We start from the raw sequence: 19,451 nt of genomic DNA, 5'->3' as shown, positions 1-19,451 counted from the left end.
TGATTTCAGTAAGTTATGGACTCATAAAAAATAATGAGAATTTCACCTCTGTCTTATATGAAAGATACTGCCCAAATCATGAGACTACCAATATAGAAACATATAAAGCATTCAGTTGAACAGCTAATTGAATCCCATAAATGCAGAGCTTTGGACTAATCTAATGAATTACTGTATTTGCACAATGTGTTTTTTAACACGTACAAACATTGCCTCCTTAAAATGTATACGATGGTAATGTGAAAAACCAAATATTGACACAATGAGTTAGCAATTTTAACTAGACACCAGGGGAAGAATGTTTGTCATCTGTGGTATCCATAAATTAGAGCCTTATTGTCTAAGAAAAACATTCAGAAATAGAAGTATATGACAGGAGCACACACCATAGAAGTTGAGAGTTTTAAAGGTCTCCTAATTCCATTTTCACCACCTTGTTTCTTGTCATTCTGTGGTCCAAAAAGAGCAACAAAGAAGTTATCAATATTCTGTAAACTGGAGGGCTTAACTTAGAATGTAAACACTGGTTTGAGATTTAATAAAATCCATGACTTCTGAATTATAACAGCCAGGCCAATAGGGTAAATTATTAATGTTTCTTAGATTCAAGGATCTCTCCTCTTTATTCATGAATGTGTTTTTTCCACTCTGAACAAACCACATTACTCTTTGGATTTCTGCTAAATAATTGCTATGCAGACCCAAATTGACAGGAGGCCAAGCAAAAGTGCAAGCTGGAAGCAAAGTGTTGCCGTGACAGCCGACACCCCATGTTGAGGATGTGAAGGCACATTAGACCCAGCCAAATGGAAGCACCACTCTTTGCTGTGCACAGCTGATTTTCTTCAGCTCCAGTCTTTTCGCTCATGCTATATTTCTACCAATTCTACTTATGAGACTTATAGGCGCTTAAACCTTATTTATTCTACAAAGAACATCTCAAATGTCACCTTAATTGAGTGAGCCCCTCTGATACCCGGCTGGAATACAAATGTTTCTCAACTTTCAGAGGATTGAATCTAAAATTTAACAAATAAGGTCAAGTACTCATGGTCAAAATTACACTTAATATCCTACTAAAGTGGTGGGCACCATTAAAGAGGTATCTGAGGGCACCACTTTAGAGGGTGATAGATTATCTCTCAGTATGTCTTCATCTTTGGGAGAGATCACCATTCTTCATTTGAAAACCAGTGAAGGGATTTCTAAGTCTATTCTGTCCAATGCAGGAGACGCTGGTCTCATGTGCTATTGAGAACTTGAAATGAGGCTAGTGGCACAAGTTGAAATGATAATGTTTTGAATATATTTGGTTAATAAGAAAATATATTATTATTAATAAAATTATTTTGCCACTTCCAGTTTCTAGTCTGGTGTATAAGAACCATAGAATTTACCACTCAATACTACAAACATGTAAGTATCTGAACAAATTGAAAAATCAACCATTCTTAAAGATTAATTTGAGAAATAGAGTGGCAATTCATACCACTGGCCCCCAAATCAGAGAGGCAAACAGGCAAATACAAGGAACCACAATTTACCAGAGCAGAAACTCCTGACCAGAAATCTCTGAGGGAACCAGCGCTAGGTTAGAAAAGGCCAGACTGCAATTGATAAATTGCTGGAGGCTTAGTGCAGACAAGTGTTCATGAGAAACACCAAGGGACTCAGTCACAGGGACGCCTCCATAATGTTGTGAGGTTCACCTCCCGGAGCTCTGCTAGATCCTCATAGGTTATATCAGAGAAAGAATGCCCCCATGCTTTCAGCAGGAAGAGGGGAACAGAAACATTTTGGAATAGTCTAGAGCATTCAGGTTTTCTTTAATAAAAGGCCTGCCATCCAGAGACACTATTCTACCAGAGCCTGGGGTTTTATCAGAGTTTAACAAAACTCAGGGGAAGGGGGAAGAAAAATATTTAACTCCAGGAACTTCTAGCCATCCTCTCACATCTAAGGGGAGTCGGGAGGGGATAGTACTGAGTAGCACTTGTGACATTTACAGTTCAGGGGCACAGGCTCACCAAAAGACTGAGACTTAATCATAGGCTATGCTATAGAACGCTTCCCTCCCCCCACATCTTGCCACTACATTACTGAAATCTAATTATCACAGTTCATTTTACCAAGTATATTTCAACAAAAAAATTACAAAAGGGCAAAAAATACAGTTTGGAAAGACTGAGAAAACATCAGAATCAGAGCTAGATATGGCAGGATGTTGGAAATATCAGACCAGGAATTTAAAAGAACTATGGTTTATATGCTAAGGGATTTAATGAGAAAAGTAGAAAACAAGATGAGTGGCAAGAATAGATGGATAAAGTAAATTGGGACATGGAAATTTTTAGAGAGAATCTGATAAAAATGTTAGAGATCAAAAACACTGTTACAAAAATGAAGAATGCTTTTGATAGACTGAGGAAAGAATCTTTCGCCTTGAAGAAATATTAATAGAAATTAAAAAGCAAAGAGAAAAGGGACTGAAAAAAGAACACAATATCCAAAAACTGTGGAACAACTACAAAAGGTGCAAATATGCATAATATGAATACTAGAATGAGAAACAGGAAGAGATATAAAATTTGGAAATTTTATAGGAATTTGGAAAAATGACTGAGAATTTCTTCAAATTAATGTCAAAGACCAAACCACTGATCCAGGAAGCTCAGAGAAAACCAAGCTGGAAAAATGCCAAAAACAAAACAAAACTGCACCCAGGTATACCTAGGCATGTCATATTTAAATTTCAGAAAATTAGAGATAAAGAAATTTTAAAAGAACTCAGGAGACAAAAACACTTTTTACCCTCAGAGAAGCAAAGATAAGAATAACATCCAACTTCTTCTCAGAAACCATGCAAGCAGGAAGAGAGTGGCATAAAATATTTAAAGCATTGAAAGAAAAAAACCCATGAACCTAGAATCATGTGCCCTGAAAAATTATTCTTCAAAAATATAAGAGGAGAAATAGTCTCTTTCAGACAAAAGTTGAAGACATTTTTTGCCAGTATATATGCCTTGCAAAAAATGTAAGAAGAAATTTTTCAGAGAGAAGGACAATGATAGGAGTCAGAAACTCAGATCTACATAAAGGACTACCATCAAAGAATAAATAGGTGAAGACAAACTAAAAACCTTTATTTTCTTGTTTTTAACTGAGCTAACAGATAGTAGTTATTTTCTCCTTTAATGTTTAACAGTAGTAGTAATTTTCTCCTTTAATAGTTCAGAATTTAAATTAATTGAATTGAACTACTTCTGATAGTAGTAAAATAGCTTGTAGCAAAGATACTTCTCAACAAAAATAGCGAGAAAACAGCTACCAAGGCAATAAGGACATGAAGGGTCATAATTCAGGAAAGAATAAAAGCTCATTGAAGTGAGAATGACATAGAGTTGAGCTATATTTTTCCCACAAATCATGTGCTAATTCCTAAGCTAAACGTGTAAGAGAGGCTAAGAAACTAAGCAGGGAGCATCAGCTATTAATAGAAAAATTGGAATATTTAATGAGTTTATGGCAGTCATATGGGTTTGGCAAACCAAGACTCAAGAGTTTAGGTGTACTGAGCATACACGTACTCTCTTGTTTGGGGCAACAATCCCAAAGAGGAAAAAAGTGTATTAAGCTGAACACATATTGTGTTGCTTGTCCTAATGAGGCATTTACAGATTTCTAAGTAGCTTCATTGCCAAAAGGCTAATAAACTAAGCAAAATGTTAAGTAAGTACAGAACTTTTAGAAATTTGATGGATTAGAGTTAACAAAAATGAGAATTCAGAGTCTGCCAAGGGAGGATGCCCTTGGCAAAGACATACAGGACTCTGGAATTGCTGCAAGTTAAGAGTAACTTGATCTGAACATTGATCTACTCTAGAAAAAGATTCAAATCCAATTCTGCACAAGTTTAATCCCAAATCGAATCATGGCATTTTATCCCTACTTTAACTGCATGTCAGAAAGCAATAGGAATCCCTTTTGGTAAGAGAGAACATTGTCCAGTGCTCCTGATAATTTTTACAAGGCTTTGTAAACAATGGCTGGTACTCAACCTAAGATTCTCCAATGACTGAAAACCAAGGAAGGGCAAAAACAATAGTGGCAGACCCAAAGGTGATTTAAGTACTAGAGTTCTTACAAATGGATTTTAAAATAACTGTGACTGATATAATTTTCAAAGATGAAAAACTGAAACTTAACCTAAGTACTGAATATATTTTAAATGAGAATTATATGGAAATTAAAAAAACTAAAAATATTATAACTAAAATTAAGATACCGACTATTGGTTTAATAGAAGATTAGACTAGAAAAGAGAGAAGGTAACAGGGAATATATATCATTCACAAGTATTCAAATTGAAGCATGGAAAGCAATAAAGGATAGAAAACATATAACATAGCTAAAAGACTTGAGATAGTTAAAATGTCTAATTAGAGACCCAGTAGGAGAGGAAAGAAATGGGGTAAGGGAGAGCAGGCGAGAAGACCTATTTGGAGACATTTGTTAAAATTTGTCAGAAGTGATAAAAAAAAATAGAGAGCTACAGATAAGACTTTCTATAAACTGAAAAGGGAAAGTACTAATAAAATCATACCTGGGCATGACATAGTAAGACTTTTCAAAACCAAATTTAAAGAAATAATCTTCAAAAACACCCAGAATATAAAATACCTTCTACTCCCAAAGAAGCAACAATAAGACTGACAGTTTTCTTTTCAACAGAAACAATGGAAGCCAGAGACTATTAAGTAACAATTTTAAAGTGCTAAAGGAAAATAACTATTAACCTAAAAGTCTGTATTCAGCAAAATAAGACAGTGAAATAAAGGTAATTTAAAAAAAATAGCTAGAATTTGTCATTAGCAGATTGAAACTAAAAGACATAGTTAAAGGGGATTAATGGAAGAAAAATAATTACAAATGAAAGCAAACACTTTGAAGAAGTAATGAAGTAGTGAACATGAATAGAAAACACATTCTTGCTTAACATAATGATGATGGTTGCAGGACAGTTCTCCAGGTGGCCTTGGACCAACCCAGCTCTCCACTTTTTCTTGCTTGTAGTACTAAAGAGTAGCTGTAGAATGTGCTGGCAATGCAACATCTGAGCTAGGGAGGAATTGACTAAACAGCCTAGGCTTTGTGCCAGTGCCCCCTCCCCCCCAAACAGGATGTCCTTCCACACATTAGACCAGCAAGTCACAAACCCCCTAGGTTTAAAACCCAGAGCAGGCTATTTTCCAAGGTCCTTCAGCTGCAGTGCAAGTGGGGCTCATGCAGATGAGACTCCATCCATCCGGGAGCTTTGCTGAGCTGCAGGCAGCCCGCTGAGGACGAATCCCTGGCTTCTGTTATCCCTTGCTGCGTATGTGTAAGTAATATGTTTGCTTCATGTAACTTGTGTTTGTGGATATTCTGTCTTACCAGCCTCAGACAATTTGATAACCAGTGCATAATCTACCTGCTTTATGATGATGATGATGATGATGATGTTGGATTTAGGGGTTTAAAATATAGAACTATAGTATTCATCTCGGAAATAGCTCAAGAGGCTAGAGTCTTTAAAAAAGACAAATTTTTCAGGAAGTGATAAAAGTACCAAATGATATCAGACTCTATTAAACCAAGAATACATGATGTAATTTCCTGGGTAACCATTGAAGATGAGTAAAAGAATATTTTTCAAAAAGCTAGAAAAGGACAAAAGTGGAATGGTTAACAACGACAACAAAAACCCTGCGTTGATCCAAAGATAAGAAAGGAAAGAAAAAACAGAGCACAGAGAAGTAAGGAATATTTTAATTACAGATTTAAATCCAAATATAGCAGCCCTTTATTCATTAAAAGTCAAAATACTATTTCCAATTATTTGGTAGTCCCTACCAAAGCTGAACACAGGCATACCCTATGAAGTAGTAATTACACTCCTAGTCATATGGATCACAGAAATGGATACACTTATGTCAAAAGACAAGTACAAGAATCTTTATCGCAGCATTATATGCAATAGCTAAAAACTGGAAAAAATCCAAATATCCATCAATAGTCAAATAAATAAATTGTATAATATCTAGTCAATAAATTACTATGTGGTATAGAAAATTAGATCACTATTAGAGGAATCATGCAACTGAATCTCATAAACAAAATGCTAAGTGAATAAAAGCCAGATACAAAATACACATGATTATATTTTGTTCCAAAAGTATCAAAACTAATAGATGGTTTTAAAATTAAGATAATGGTTAATCCTGGGGAACATGGAGAGGTATTAACTGGAAAATGTTTCTGGAGGGCTGACAGAATTCTATTTTGGGATCTGGATAGTGGTCACATGGTCATTTTGTAACAACCCATTAGGCCATATATTTATGATTTGTGTATTTTTCTGAATGATGTTACACAAGAATGAATAAAATACTTTTAATGTAAATAGGTAATAAGAGGCAATGCATGTAATGTATATGTTAATATATGATGTTTTAGAAATTAAATAAAAGGAATTCTGAAAGATTTTAGCCAATACGCAAACTTTCTTTTTCTTACAATGTTATTTTCTTGATTATCATCAAAATCATAAAAAAATGGGTCAAGTCTGGTTTCCCAATATAGCCTCAACCCAGCAAAATGGATTTGTAAATAACTTTCTTTTTATCTATGCCTTTAGCACATATTCACTGTCTCTTCTTTGTGTAACTTTAAGGACTTCAAAGAATATCAAAATATAAATGGCATAGTAACACTTTACTTTATGTGAAATGAGAGAAAAATGTGCTCCCAGGTAAATTTTGTGTTCTAATTTAGCTTAATATCTTAGCAAGCATCTCCTCTAAGGATGATAAATCATATTAGTATAGAAAAAATATGTCCAAAATGGTCAGCAAGGCCTGGTGCAGTAGCTCACGCCTGTAATCCTAGCACTCTGGGATGTCCAGGGGGGTGGATAGTTTGAGCTCAGGAGTTTGAGACCAGCCTGAGCAAGAGCAAGGCCCCTGTCTCTACTAAAAATAGAAAGAAATTAGCTGGACAGCTAAAAATATATAGAAAAAATAAGCCAGGCATGGTGGTGCATTCCTGTAGTCCCAGCTACTTGAGAGGCTGAGGCAGAGGGATCGCTTGAGCCCAGGAGTTTGAGGTTGCTGTGAGCTAGGCTGATGCCATGGCACTCACTCTAGCCTGGGCAACAGAGCGAGACTCTGTCTCTAAAAGAAAAGAAAAAGAAAGAAAGAAAGAAAGAAAGAAAGAAAGAGAGAGAGAGAGAGAGAGAGAGAGAGAGAGAGAGAGAGAGAGAGAGAGAGAGAGAGAGAGGGAAGGAAGGAAGGAAGGAAGGAAGGAAGGAAGGAAGGAAGGAAGGAAGGAAGGAAGGAAGGAAGGAAGGAAGGAAGGAAGGAAGGAAACAAAATGGTCAGCAAATTCTTCTAGTTGTTCAGTTGTTTTTAGGTTAAATAATCACTTTTGGATATGTATAAAAATATAAAATGTAATGTTATTTTCTATATTATGAATACATTTTACTGGAACAAATCTATCAGGATTTTTCCTGTTAATAATATTTGGGAAGAACAACTACAACCCAAAACGTGTGGTTTAGCGCCCACATGTCAGGAGAAATATTCTAGAGTGCTCTTCATGAACTGCTTAACCAGCTTTGTCTCAACCTTCAGACGCCGGGGTGTGTTTAAGTCCAAGACACCTAGGTGACTGCTTGATAGCAGCTTGAAGCGTCTCTTGAGATGCGCTGGAAGAAGCGAGGCTGCCTTCCCAGTGTGGCATCTTTCACAGCAGATATTAGGCTCCCAGAGAAACATTTAGTCACTTGTTCCACTGTTGGTAGAAAGAAAAGGCATATGTTCAATTTTTTAACAATTCCCGTTATACATTTCAAGGTCGACGGTTAGCCCTATTCAGTCTGCAAGTGCTGCCACATCTGCTATCAAATCCCCCAAATTATACAATGCCTCTCTTTATGGAGTGAGGAAAGCAATACAGGCGTGTGGAGGAGGAAATGTGCTGCCTTGACTCTTAAAGTCTATTAGAAATTAATTCAAAAATCTTGCCAAATGATTCCTGAAGTGAACAGAAGTCTGGAAATAGGTATTTATGAAACCTTGAGGATTAATTTGGAAAAGTTCTGTTACACATACTCAGAAAAGCATATGTGCTAACTCCACAAATATACTCCGCAATAGTGTTTACATGCCTAAAATGACTATCTTATTTCCAATAACTCAATTAAGCAACATTGCTTGAGGGCCTAGTCTACACTGTGTTTAAGTTGCTGGATCATTCAAGGAGCTCACAAATTTGTGGAAGTTATGAATAGTAAAAGCAAGATCAGTATAATCGATATAGAGCCGACTGCCAGACAATCAACACTAAGGAAAGTTTTGTAAAGGAACCTTCTAGACAGGATAAAGAGCATGACTAAAAATCAAGATATGAAAAGGTACCTGTCGTATTTGGGAGAGAATGAGGTAAAATCCTGGTGGGAACGGAAGTTAGGTGTTTGTGAAACAAGTTAAGTATAATGAAAGCATTAAAGTGGAGGGGATGACAAAATTTGACTGCCAGAACCAGCATTATGGACTCACTGTGGACTCATTTCTTTGGACAAGTCTGGCAGCAAAGTACTAAATAGACTAAAAAAAGCTGGAACGTGCCCAAAACAGATGAGCTTGCTGGAATATTTGCTGAGTTCACCCAGGTATGTGGTCTAGAATACTATTATCAAGAATGGAGAAAATAGAAATGTTGAAACTTCAAGATAAACCATACATAGCAGGCGAAAGGAAAGAAAAGGACCCATCCAAATACACCAAACATGCATAACATTGTTCTTCATTTGTGTTGTAATAAAATTAATGTAATTCATAATATCATTTCAAATTTTCAAGTTTTAATGTTTAATGCAAAACATTTGACTGAAAAGACTGAGCTGTTCATATAATTGTCTGTTTGTGGATGGACATTTTAAATTACATGGATCAACAGGAAATCTCCAAGGAGAGGAAAGCTGAGGGAATCTGGAAGTCTTAATTCCAGGCCTTCCATTGAAATAAACTATTTTTAAAAGCCCATATTGTATTTATTAGCATGTTCTGACAAAAAAATAATGAACAATAACAAATATTGTTTATGTAGCATTTACCATATGCTAATCACCATGCGAAGCATTTATTTTTTATTTTATTCTTATCTATTTATTTATGTATTTTTAGAAATAAAGTCTTGCTCTGTTGCCCAGTCTAGAGTGCAATAGCAAGATCATAGCTCACTGCAGCCTCAAACTTTTGGGCTCAAGTGATTCTCCTAATTCTCCTTCCTCACTGTTTCCCAGGCTGGAGGTGAATATATGAAGCAATCCTCCTGCCTTGACCTCCCTAAATGCTGGGGTTACAGCTGTGAGCCACCATACTCAGCCTTATGCTAAGTATTTAAATAAAGCATTCTATTTACTCCTCACAAAATTCTTTCAAAGTAGAATCTATATTTATAAACATATTGTAAAATATAAAATAGAAGCTAAGAAAGATCATAAAATCTACCACAGTCAAGAAGTTACTAAGTGGCAAAATCTAAAGCAACTTAGGAAGGTCTGTTGACAAAACTCTGCTCTTAACTATATGCATTTTCCTAAAACAATCTTTGGTAGCACTTTTTGTTTGATACAGTTGAAAGATCACAAGACAGGAGTTAAGATAACTGGTTTTTAAACTTTGGTCTGTCACTAACTGGTTCTGTGGCCTTAGGCAGGTCAATTAATCTTGGTGGCTTATAATTTCCCCACATATAGATAAAGAGATTGGGATATTCTGATTCCTTTAAGCAATAAAATTATATGACTAAATGATATTTACCATATTATTAAGTTTGCAGAACTATAAGAATTTATAATTGGATTTATTCTGTTTTGATATTCATAGCAATAATAATTGCTTGTTTTCTTTACAGTCAGAGAGTTAAGGATGCTGGCCGCTTGCAACCTCAGTGTATAATTAATCAGCTTTGTAGTTAGTGATAAATACTTACTGTTTTTGAAGCACATAATTTTGCTCTGCTCAGTCTGCCTGTTTTATTTTATTCTAGATTTCATTATATAGAAGAGCTTTGAATCTTTACTCTAAGCATTAATATTCAATTGTGAGTTATCTTTGAAGCTGGTAATATTATAATAGTAAATCCACTTAATGCATAAATACATTTAGAAAGAATATATTTAAAATGGATTGCAGTGGCACTTTACAATTAAGGTTCAATCCCTTTAAGAAAATTATAACAATGAGAATTGTACATGGGGAAGTAGGTGAAAGAGCTTACATTACATTTTTTGATTTTAAAATCACAGATATGCATATACACACACACACACATATATATATAAAAGATATTTTTGCTACTCAACATCTGGTAGCAATTTGAATCACAACTTGCACTTGCATGAGTTTGGCAGTAACTATTTTCTTAAGATGTTAAGCATACGTTCTATGGATCTGTTCCAAAAGCTAATATCAAATCTACTTAGATTAATTAATGTATAAATAAATTTCTAAGATTAAAGCAAATTTAATGCAAATTTAAAGCAAATTTAAGTACTGATGTATTTTATATGTACCAACTTTCTTTTTCTTAAAAACAAAAAAATGAAATCTTGTTGATGTTTGCACAAACTATCAGGAATAAAAAAAATTATTCTTACCAAAACATAAATATCTAATGTATTTCATTATGACCCACCACAAGTCTGGTAACTCTTTTTCCAACATATGCAAATCAATAGAATTTTTTCAAAATCTACTTCTTTAAAACATGGGAAGCAAAGTAGCATCAGGTTGAACATACATTTCATTTACACTAATTCAAGTCTGTATTTCAAAAAGATATGAATGAGATTAAATTATCAATTCATTGGAACAATTTCTATTTTTGCATGAGCTTAAGCATGAGATGGAAGACATAAATTTGCCATCTCCCAAGTAAGTCTTTATCTCCTGTGCATCTCAGCATGAGCATTTTACTGGGTTTATTGCAATCCTAGTTGTTACAGGTATATATTTTACAACATGTCCCCAAATAGTAGCCAAATGACTTCAACATGTTTTCAACCCAAACAAACAAATAAAACATTAATCTGTTACCCTGGTGGAGAAAAAACTCTCTTATTATAGTTATTAAAAGTCTAAATGTCCCCGACATAGTGGTCTCCCAATACGTTTTTAATGGTAAGATTGCTAATATGTCATTTTTGTTTCTTTTGACTTACTTTAGCAAAAAAAAAAAAATTGTAACTCAACTATATCAAATCTTCAATTTTGAAGGCATGTGTGTATATCAATCGACATGTGATTTGAGCACACATTGCCATTGTTCTTTTCCTCACATCCTTTGCTGCAATACCACACAACTAAAATAATCTTTCTGATAAATTCTGGGGATGATGACTATAGATCTGACAACATGAATTCTCCAGGGTACAGATGCAATATATTCTTCTGTTTGGCTTGTGGAATAAGGAATGTGAATCCGATTCAAAGGCAGATTCTGGAGCCAGCCTGTGCACTCCAGAGGACACCTATGTGTACAGAAAATAAAAGAAATTGTCTATCTTATGCACTGAGGCCTTAGGGAGGCTTTGGGAAGACTACCTGATCTGACTGGGCATCAGCATCTCTGATGAACAAAATTATTGCCAAGTCATGTGGTTGGCAAAAGTCCTTTCTTTTCACCTGAAGAGACCAGGACAACAGAGTTCTCCATGTCCCCATTACTTTTACACCTGCCCCAACCCTAATATTTGCTTCTATGTCAACTACTTAACAATTAACCAATTGAAATTAAGACTCTCTAAAAACTCATGGATCAAAAGGAAAACCAAAACAAATTGCAGATTACTTGAAATTAACAAAATAAAACTATTCCATATCAAAACACAAGAGCACTGCTTTATATTTATTAAGAATCTTGGCAATACTCAGCAATTGGAGGCAATAGGCACCACCTCTGAAGGAAAACAACTGGAGCAGAGTTCAAACATAAGGATTTCTGTAGTTCCAAACCTAGAACACTCTAACACTACTTAGACTCCAAAAGTATCCTGGAACAAAGTCTACTCTCTTTACAGAAGTTGATCAAAAGTGTTTTGAACTTGGGGATGTGAGGCAAAGGTGAAAGAGAAGGCAGAGTACACTACGTAAAGCAGATTACATCTCTTCGTATTGAATAGTGGACTCCAATCAAGCCAAGAAAAATAAATTTTATAGAATATGTAGGTATATATGATAATATTAATATATAAATTTTGCATGCTTTTATTTTGCTGCTAATACTACTAGAACATCAACATGTAAAATCATATTTAAATACAGCCATCATTTTTTTGCTGACTTTAAGTCATATAAAAACAAAGCTTTATACATATTTTTCATTTTGTAAATACAAAGGTGTTTTTATCAAGGAAGAAGGTATATATAATGTATTTTATTTAGCAGATTTTTAGCTAGTCTTATAAATTTTAAACATTCAAGCATTTGAAAAGTGGTCCACCATTTGTATTCCTATCGCAGGTCTTGCAGATATGAGTGGAAGGTTTGTTGTGCTATTTTTCAGGCAAAATCTGTTGGGAGAAAGTATAACTATATGTCTTTTGTTTGGGCCAAAGGTCTAATTTGAACTGAAGTAAGAACTTCTTTTGGCACCACCACTTGAAATACCACAACACAACTTGAAATACAAAGTCAGTAATAGATATAATAAAGGAGAAAGTAGAAGTTAGTACTTGATCTTTATTTTTCTATAAATTTCTATCTTTAGGGTTAATTCATATTGATGGGCTTTCTATTATAATTATAAATGCAAGAGAATTTTTTATTTAAAAATTTATTTCCTCAAAAGAAAATTTATATGAATGAAACAATATAGGCAAGTGGGCTTTATTCAATATAGATTTCTAAAATGATATTTTAATGGTATACTTTGCCCATTAAAACAATTTTCATTCCACATGTAGTGTTTTAAAGAAGCAGTTACAATTGTAGGGTAATTTTACTATAATGGTATTATTGGTCATTTTTTAGGAAGCTGAAGGCACACTAAAAACGGCATAATGCTCACTAAGAAACAGTGTGTTGTAGGATCCTCATGCATATATAATCTAATTTCTCTATAAAAATAAAGCCATAAAAACCCCTCTCCTTTAAAATCAGAACAGGCTCACCGGCCAGAAGTACAATGCTTCAGTCACAGAGATGACAGCCTTTCTAAGCCATATGTGGAAATAATGTCTGCTCCACAAATTGATTAACGTTCCTTAGAACATCAGAAAGTCAGACAGTGCCTATACTAAGCACCTATGTCCACCAGAGAAAATCCCAAAAGGTAGAGTGATCAAGTAAATATTACATATGTGCAACAATATATTTTTTTAATTGGTCCTAGAAATTGCATCTCAATTCACAATTTAGGGAGGAAACAAATTTAAATGAGCTTGGATAGAACTCAACTATTAATAGATGTAATGAAAAAACACATTTGGCTTCTTTCCATCAGCACTCATTTGAGAGGTAATATTTGGCTCAGAATTAAGTGGCGAGATAAACAAATATCAGTCTATGGATTTGTCTAATTGCAGATTCTTTTGTGGAACACAAATACAGCTTTATATTTTTGGCCATAGATGGATGGAAAATTTTGAATAGCTAGTTCATAAATCACACTTTTTTCTCATTAAAATGTTCTGGTCAAACTAGAAGCCTGCATTCTCCCACTAGGTAACTGTAGCACCCCATGTTAGAGCACAAGGTCAAGAAAGCACAGCAGGACTGAAGCACCTAAACAATAACTTTGAGAGAAAAGCTCTGCAGTAGTTCTGTGCTTAAAGACAGTTTGGAAGATAAATAACAGATATTTGCTTTGGGAGAGATTGCTTTCAGCTATATATTTATGTGAAATTCTACAAAACGAATGTGACCAATTTAAACTTACATATGAAAAATGGAAAGAACTGCATGAATAAAACCACGTATGTCTCATGTTTAAAACTGTGAAAAGCAACTTGAAGTCCAGTGTAAACACCTCATACTTCTGAGAGCATGATTCAATTTGATTTAATTTTTAGTATTTGGGAAGTTTGTTTTCTTCCCCACCAGTTTTCCTAAAACCTAAGAAAAATGAATGTTTTGCTTATAGAAGTGTGCACATGGTTTATTCTGTCTGGAGAAGATTTATTCTTGTACTTTTGTAAATTATTGGTGGTCTCTTTAATTTTGGTATAGTTGAGTTAAAAAAACAGCAGAGGGTTAGTATTTTACATAAGCCATTGTTGTTGGCTATAACATTGTTTCCTTAGAAAAACTTGAGATTTTATCTGTATAAAAATACACAAATGTTTAAAAGCAAAACAAAAAACATTGACTTGAATCTATTGTTTGATGTAAGAGAAATAAAATCGACAAATACCACTTACAAATGATGGCTCAGGCCACACTCACGGACTTCTGCCTGAGGAGAGTCTGTGCCCTTGGCAGGAAAGAGCCAGCTACACAGCACGACTCTGTGGCGGGTGGATTAATAGAGTCGCCTTGAATAACCTGGCAGACCCAGGAATAGCCTGAAGCCAGGGATGGGACACTATAGTGGATTTTTGAGCCATCTGTAGGAGGAAAATAGTGCAGAGAAGTCTAGATGTTGTCTAAAAATAAGTGAAATGATAAAAAAAGAAAAGATAGTAAGCAAAGAAAATCTAGTGCCATTTAAAGGAAATATTTTCATGGGTGTGGAGCAAGTATGTACGTGTTCGTGTTCATGTCTGTGTGTACATGTGTGGTTTGTGTGAGTCTGTGTGTCAGGTGTGTGGAAGGTATGTTTTCCGTGAATTATCTCCCCTGACATAAAAAACATTGAGAAGATGAGGACATGCTGCCCTTGATAATACCAAATTCATCTTCATGTTTAAGCATGTACATGTGAGGTTATTCTTTGTAACAATATGCTATGACTATGTGGAAATGAATTGTTTTCAAGACTTAGTTATATAAAAAATAAATATAGAATCTTCTTTATTTTTTCTGAAATCAATGTACATATCGGCTGTCATTTTCTCATTTATAGCCAATATGATTATACAATATGATTATACATAAAATATCTGGGATATATTTTTTTCTTTAATCTATTCCTTTTCTATTTTTAAAAACAAAGCTACAAGTATTTTGTTCAGTATTGTCTTTTGGGGGACTGGCATTTTTTTAGAATGGACATTAATATTCTTTAATTGAACTGAATGCAATTAAAGCATGTGCATAAAGACCTGAATCTTTCTTCCAAGAAAGAAAGAGAAATGGAATTCTGTATTTGCGGTTTTGAAAACAGAAACTGGGTTAGAGCTACATTGTAGAGAAGGGGCCAGGAGAGGCATTTTGAAAAGAAGTGGAGAAAGGACAGGTTGCTAGGCATTGTGCAGAAAAAGGAACTAAAAGAAGGAAATGCCTGGGGCTAGTAGGAGCAAAAAGAAATTTAGGGAAGTAAAAGGTCTCATACAATTTTAGGTTGATAAAATGTTAGGTAGGTACCATTTCAAGAAAATATTTTCATAGGTGTGTACATGTTTGTGTTTATGTCCATATCTATGCTTGGTATATGTGAGTCTGTGTGCCAGGCGTGTGGTACATGTTTTCCATAATTTCTATCTGGAAAGTATCCAGCCATGTAATATGAAAGATAGTGACATTTACTGAAGAAGATAATTGTACATAGGACAACGATGCTTCAGTCCCCTTCTAAGTAGGCACCTTGGGACCTCACACGGTTCTCCCAGAGTCTCTTAACCTACTTGTATACCGTCAACAGTCTCAGGTGTTCTGCTTGTCAAAGGCCTTCCAGAACGTGGATCACGTTCAACAGATTGTCAACCATCCTTGAAACAGTTGTGCCACACTTTTATTTGCGCTGCATTCATTGTGTGGTCTGGAAAGCCTTCTGAATCATCCAAATAGTTTCCACAGAGGAACATTCGAGCTTAATGCAAAATTTGATGAAAACTCGTTGCTTTACTCGCTCAGTCATTTTGAATGTGATGACCACACAGTACGCGGCTCGGTGAATGGAGTCTAGTGCCCGCTGGCTAGTCCAGTGAAGGCGTCACTGTTCACGCATGCGCATTCCAGTCCACTCGCCTTGGCTGCCAGGTTATATCGATGCCATGTAAACTGTTCTTGTTATGTTAATAATGGCTGGATACTTTCCAGACAGAATGAATAAATATATATATATATATATATGTTAAAAAAAACCATATATATATATATATATATCTTCCCTATTCTCTCCACGATGTCTTCAATAACACCTACATAGCACTCCAATGCTTTTAGAGTGGGCTCTTTGTAGGAAACTCAAACTGGTCCTAAGTTTAGAATATGGGCTCATAGATGAAAGGCAGAAAAAGGACAAGAAGGCAGGAGATATCCAGAATACCTATGTTCTATGATAATGTTTAGTACACTCTGTCCTAAACTAATCTGAATTTACTCTAGTAGAACAGGATTATAAGAAGAAAGGAGAAGAGATTATTTTAATGCATTCTCAATGTTCTGTAAGTTTCTAAAATTTCTAAAAGTTCTGTTCTACTGATTTGATTTATGAGTAACCATTCAGTGCTGTGACCAGGGAGTAGATCTTCTCTTTTACAGCTACCTGCTGTTGCTCACAAAAACCTATGCAAGAGATAGATGTATGGATGGGTCAACTAACACTTGTGGAAAAAATTGAGGCACAAATATTTTTAAATTATGATACATTACAAATTGCAATCTTGTACAACTTTTTATTTGACAATTTTTAATATTGTCTTACAGGTTCAAACCAGGTTTTTTCAATTTTGGCACTATTCAAATTCTGCACCATAGTTACTGTTCAAATATTGGACTATATTCATTGTGTGGGTACGTCTTGTGCAATGTAGTATTTAGCAGCATCTCTTTCCTGTACACACTAGGTGCCAATAGCAACCCCAAGCTAAATGATCAGAATGTCTTCAGACATTGCTAAATGTCCCTGTGGTGGGGGTCAAAATTAGCCCTGGTTGAGAATCACTGGTTTAAACTAAGGAAAATTAATCCTCAGCACTAATATTTTTGGAAACAGAATTTTACCAGAAAATATAAATTTTAGTGTTTATTGTTCCAAGGAAAAAAAATAATGTCTTCTAAATAGTTACCAAATAGTTTCAATAATGTCAAATTTTCAAGTGTCTAACTGAAATTTGGGTGTCTTCATGTAGTTTAAAGTACTTGATAACACATGACTTCTCATGTAGTGGCTGATAAGCTAATATTTCAAACAAAGAGTAACTTGAAAACTGAATAACAGCTATGTTGGACTTGGATTAAGATGCCACCATCTGTTTGTGCCCTCAATACATCACCTGTGTTCAAAAGATATACTGATGATAAATAAAATATAGAAAGAGAAAATAAAAACATAAAGCTAGGATCAAATACAAAATAAAAGTCTTTGTAGTTTCCAAAGATAGAAGAAACACCCCAAGCAGAGAATGGAGCTGTACTCACAGATCTATCCTCACATCTTGATGGAATCCACGTACAGAATCAGGAAAGAGTGGTTAGAAAGTAAAGGCGATAAAGGAGGTTTGGGCTTGTTTTACTGAGAGAAGTCAGCAGTTAGATTAGTGTCCTTCTGTTCAACAAAGGTTAAAAAAATAGCCATTGTGAAACTCTGCCTGGGGCTTCAGTTTATACAGAGAAAGAAATTTCCTCCCTTGTATTTCAGATATTCCTTATGAGATTATATTACTTCTTCCTAATGTTTATTCTTTAGAAAAGCGCTTTCCATTGGAGGTGTCATAAATGGCTTACAGATGTACACATGATATTCATACCTTCAGCCCTTAGTGTAGGTGGTGGAGAGCAGAACAGCTGAAGCTTCTGGGCTGATCTCTGGCCATGAGTGTCTTCATCTACTTATGCCAGAACGCTACAAAAATATTATTACTTCATATGTCTGCTGTGATTTGAAAATGTTTGGGAACAACGTATTAGTACTTTCCTTTATGAGGATATGGGATATGTATTAGCTTGCTAGGGCTACCACAAGAAGATACCACACACTGGGTGACTTAAACAACAAATATTTAGTTTTGCACAGTTCTAGAGGGTAGAAGGTCAAGATCAAGGTATTAACAGGTTTGGTTTCTTCTGAGGTCTCCTTGGCTTGCAAATAGCTGCCTTTTCTCTGTGTCCTCACATGGTCCTTCTGTGACTTCATACCCTTGATGTCCCTAATTTATGTGCCCAGATTTAAATGCCATATAAGGACATCAGCCAGATTGGATTAAGGCCCACCCTAATAGCCTCATTTTAACTTATTGAATGCTTTAAAAGCCTCCCTGTCCCAAAATACAGTCACATTCTGAGGTACTGGAGGCTGAGCTTTAATATGTAGATTGTGGTGGAACACAATTCAGCTCCAACAGGATCTACTGTCAATTATTAGCATTTACATAAAAATATCTTCATTTCACCCTCAATATTAAGTGATAATTCAGATAAATATAAACTTGTCAGCCAGCATTTCAGCCTTCATTAATAATGGAATAAGAAATTTGGATGAACCGTCGAACATGTTACAATTAAAAAAAAAAAGAAAAGAAAAGCTTGATATAAAAGCATCTCGGGGGCTAGTAAGACAGTAGAGATTAATGGGGCCAAGACCTAGGAGAAGAAGGAACTCTAGAAAGGTGAGCCTGAGTTTCCCCTGTAAGCATTTGGCTATTCTGAAAGAAGCAGCTGAGATGTGAGGCAGCTGAGCAGTGATTTCACAGGCTTACCAATGGGGCAGCAATAAAAATAAAAAGCCCAGCAAATAGGGAAGTGTCTGATAAAACCTCTTCTTAGGTTTTGGTTAGAAAAACCCAGAAGTAACTGAAATTTTACATATGAAGGTACAGAAACTGAGGTTTAAATCATTTCACTCTCTAATTAATGGAAAGTAAGTAGTATTCTATTATTGTCAATGCAACTAGATGCCCCTTCTGCCCTGAATGAGGAAACACAAATTTTATTTTGAAGATACCATAATTGCAGACTTCAAATTATCATTTATATATATATATATAAAATATATAATATATATGTGGTATCCAGAATTATTTTTAAATGGCTGAGCATTTGCATATATAAAACAATGTGACAAAAGCCATGAGAAATAAAAAGTAATGAAACAAACCCCAAGGGCTTCCAACTATTAGTAATAGAGTTATTGGACATAGATTTTAAATTAATTGTTGTTATTCTGTTCATGAAAATAAAAAAATTGAAAATTTAAGCTAAGAACTGAAAATATTAAATAATCCAATGGAACTTCTGAAAATAAAAATAGAATATAGAATGACTGAATGAAGAATTTCATAAATACATTTACTAGCAAATTCC

The sequence above is a fragment of the Microcebus murinus genome, chromosome 11 (assembly GCF_040939455.1).
Source record: "Microcebus murinus isolate Inina chromosome 11, M.murinus_Inina_mat1.0, whole genome shotgun sequence".
NCBI lineage: Eukaryota > Metazoa > Chordata > Mammalia > Primates > Cheirogaleidae > Microcebus > Microcebus murinus.
This window is presented reverse-complemented; position numbering follows the sequence as displayed.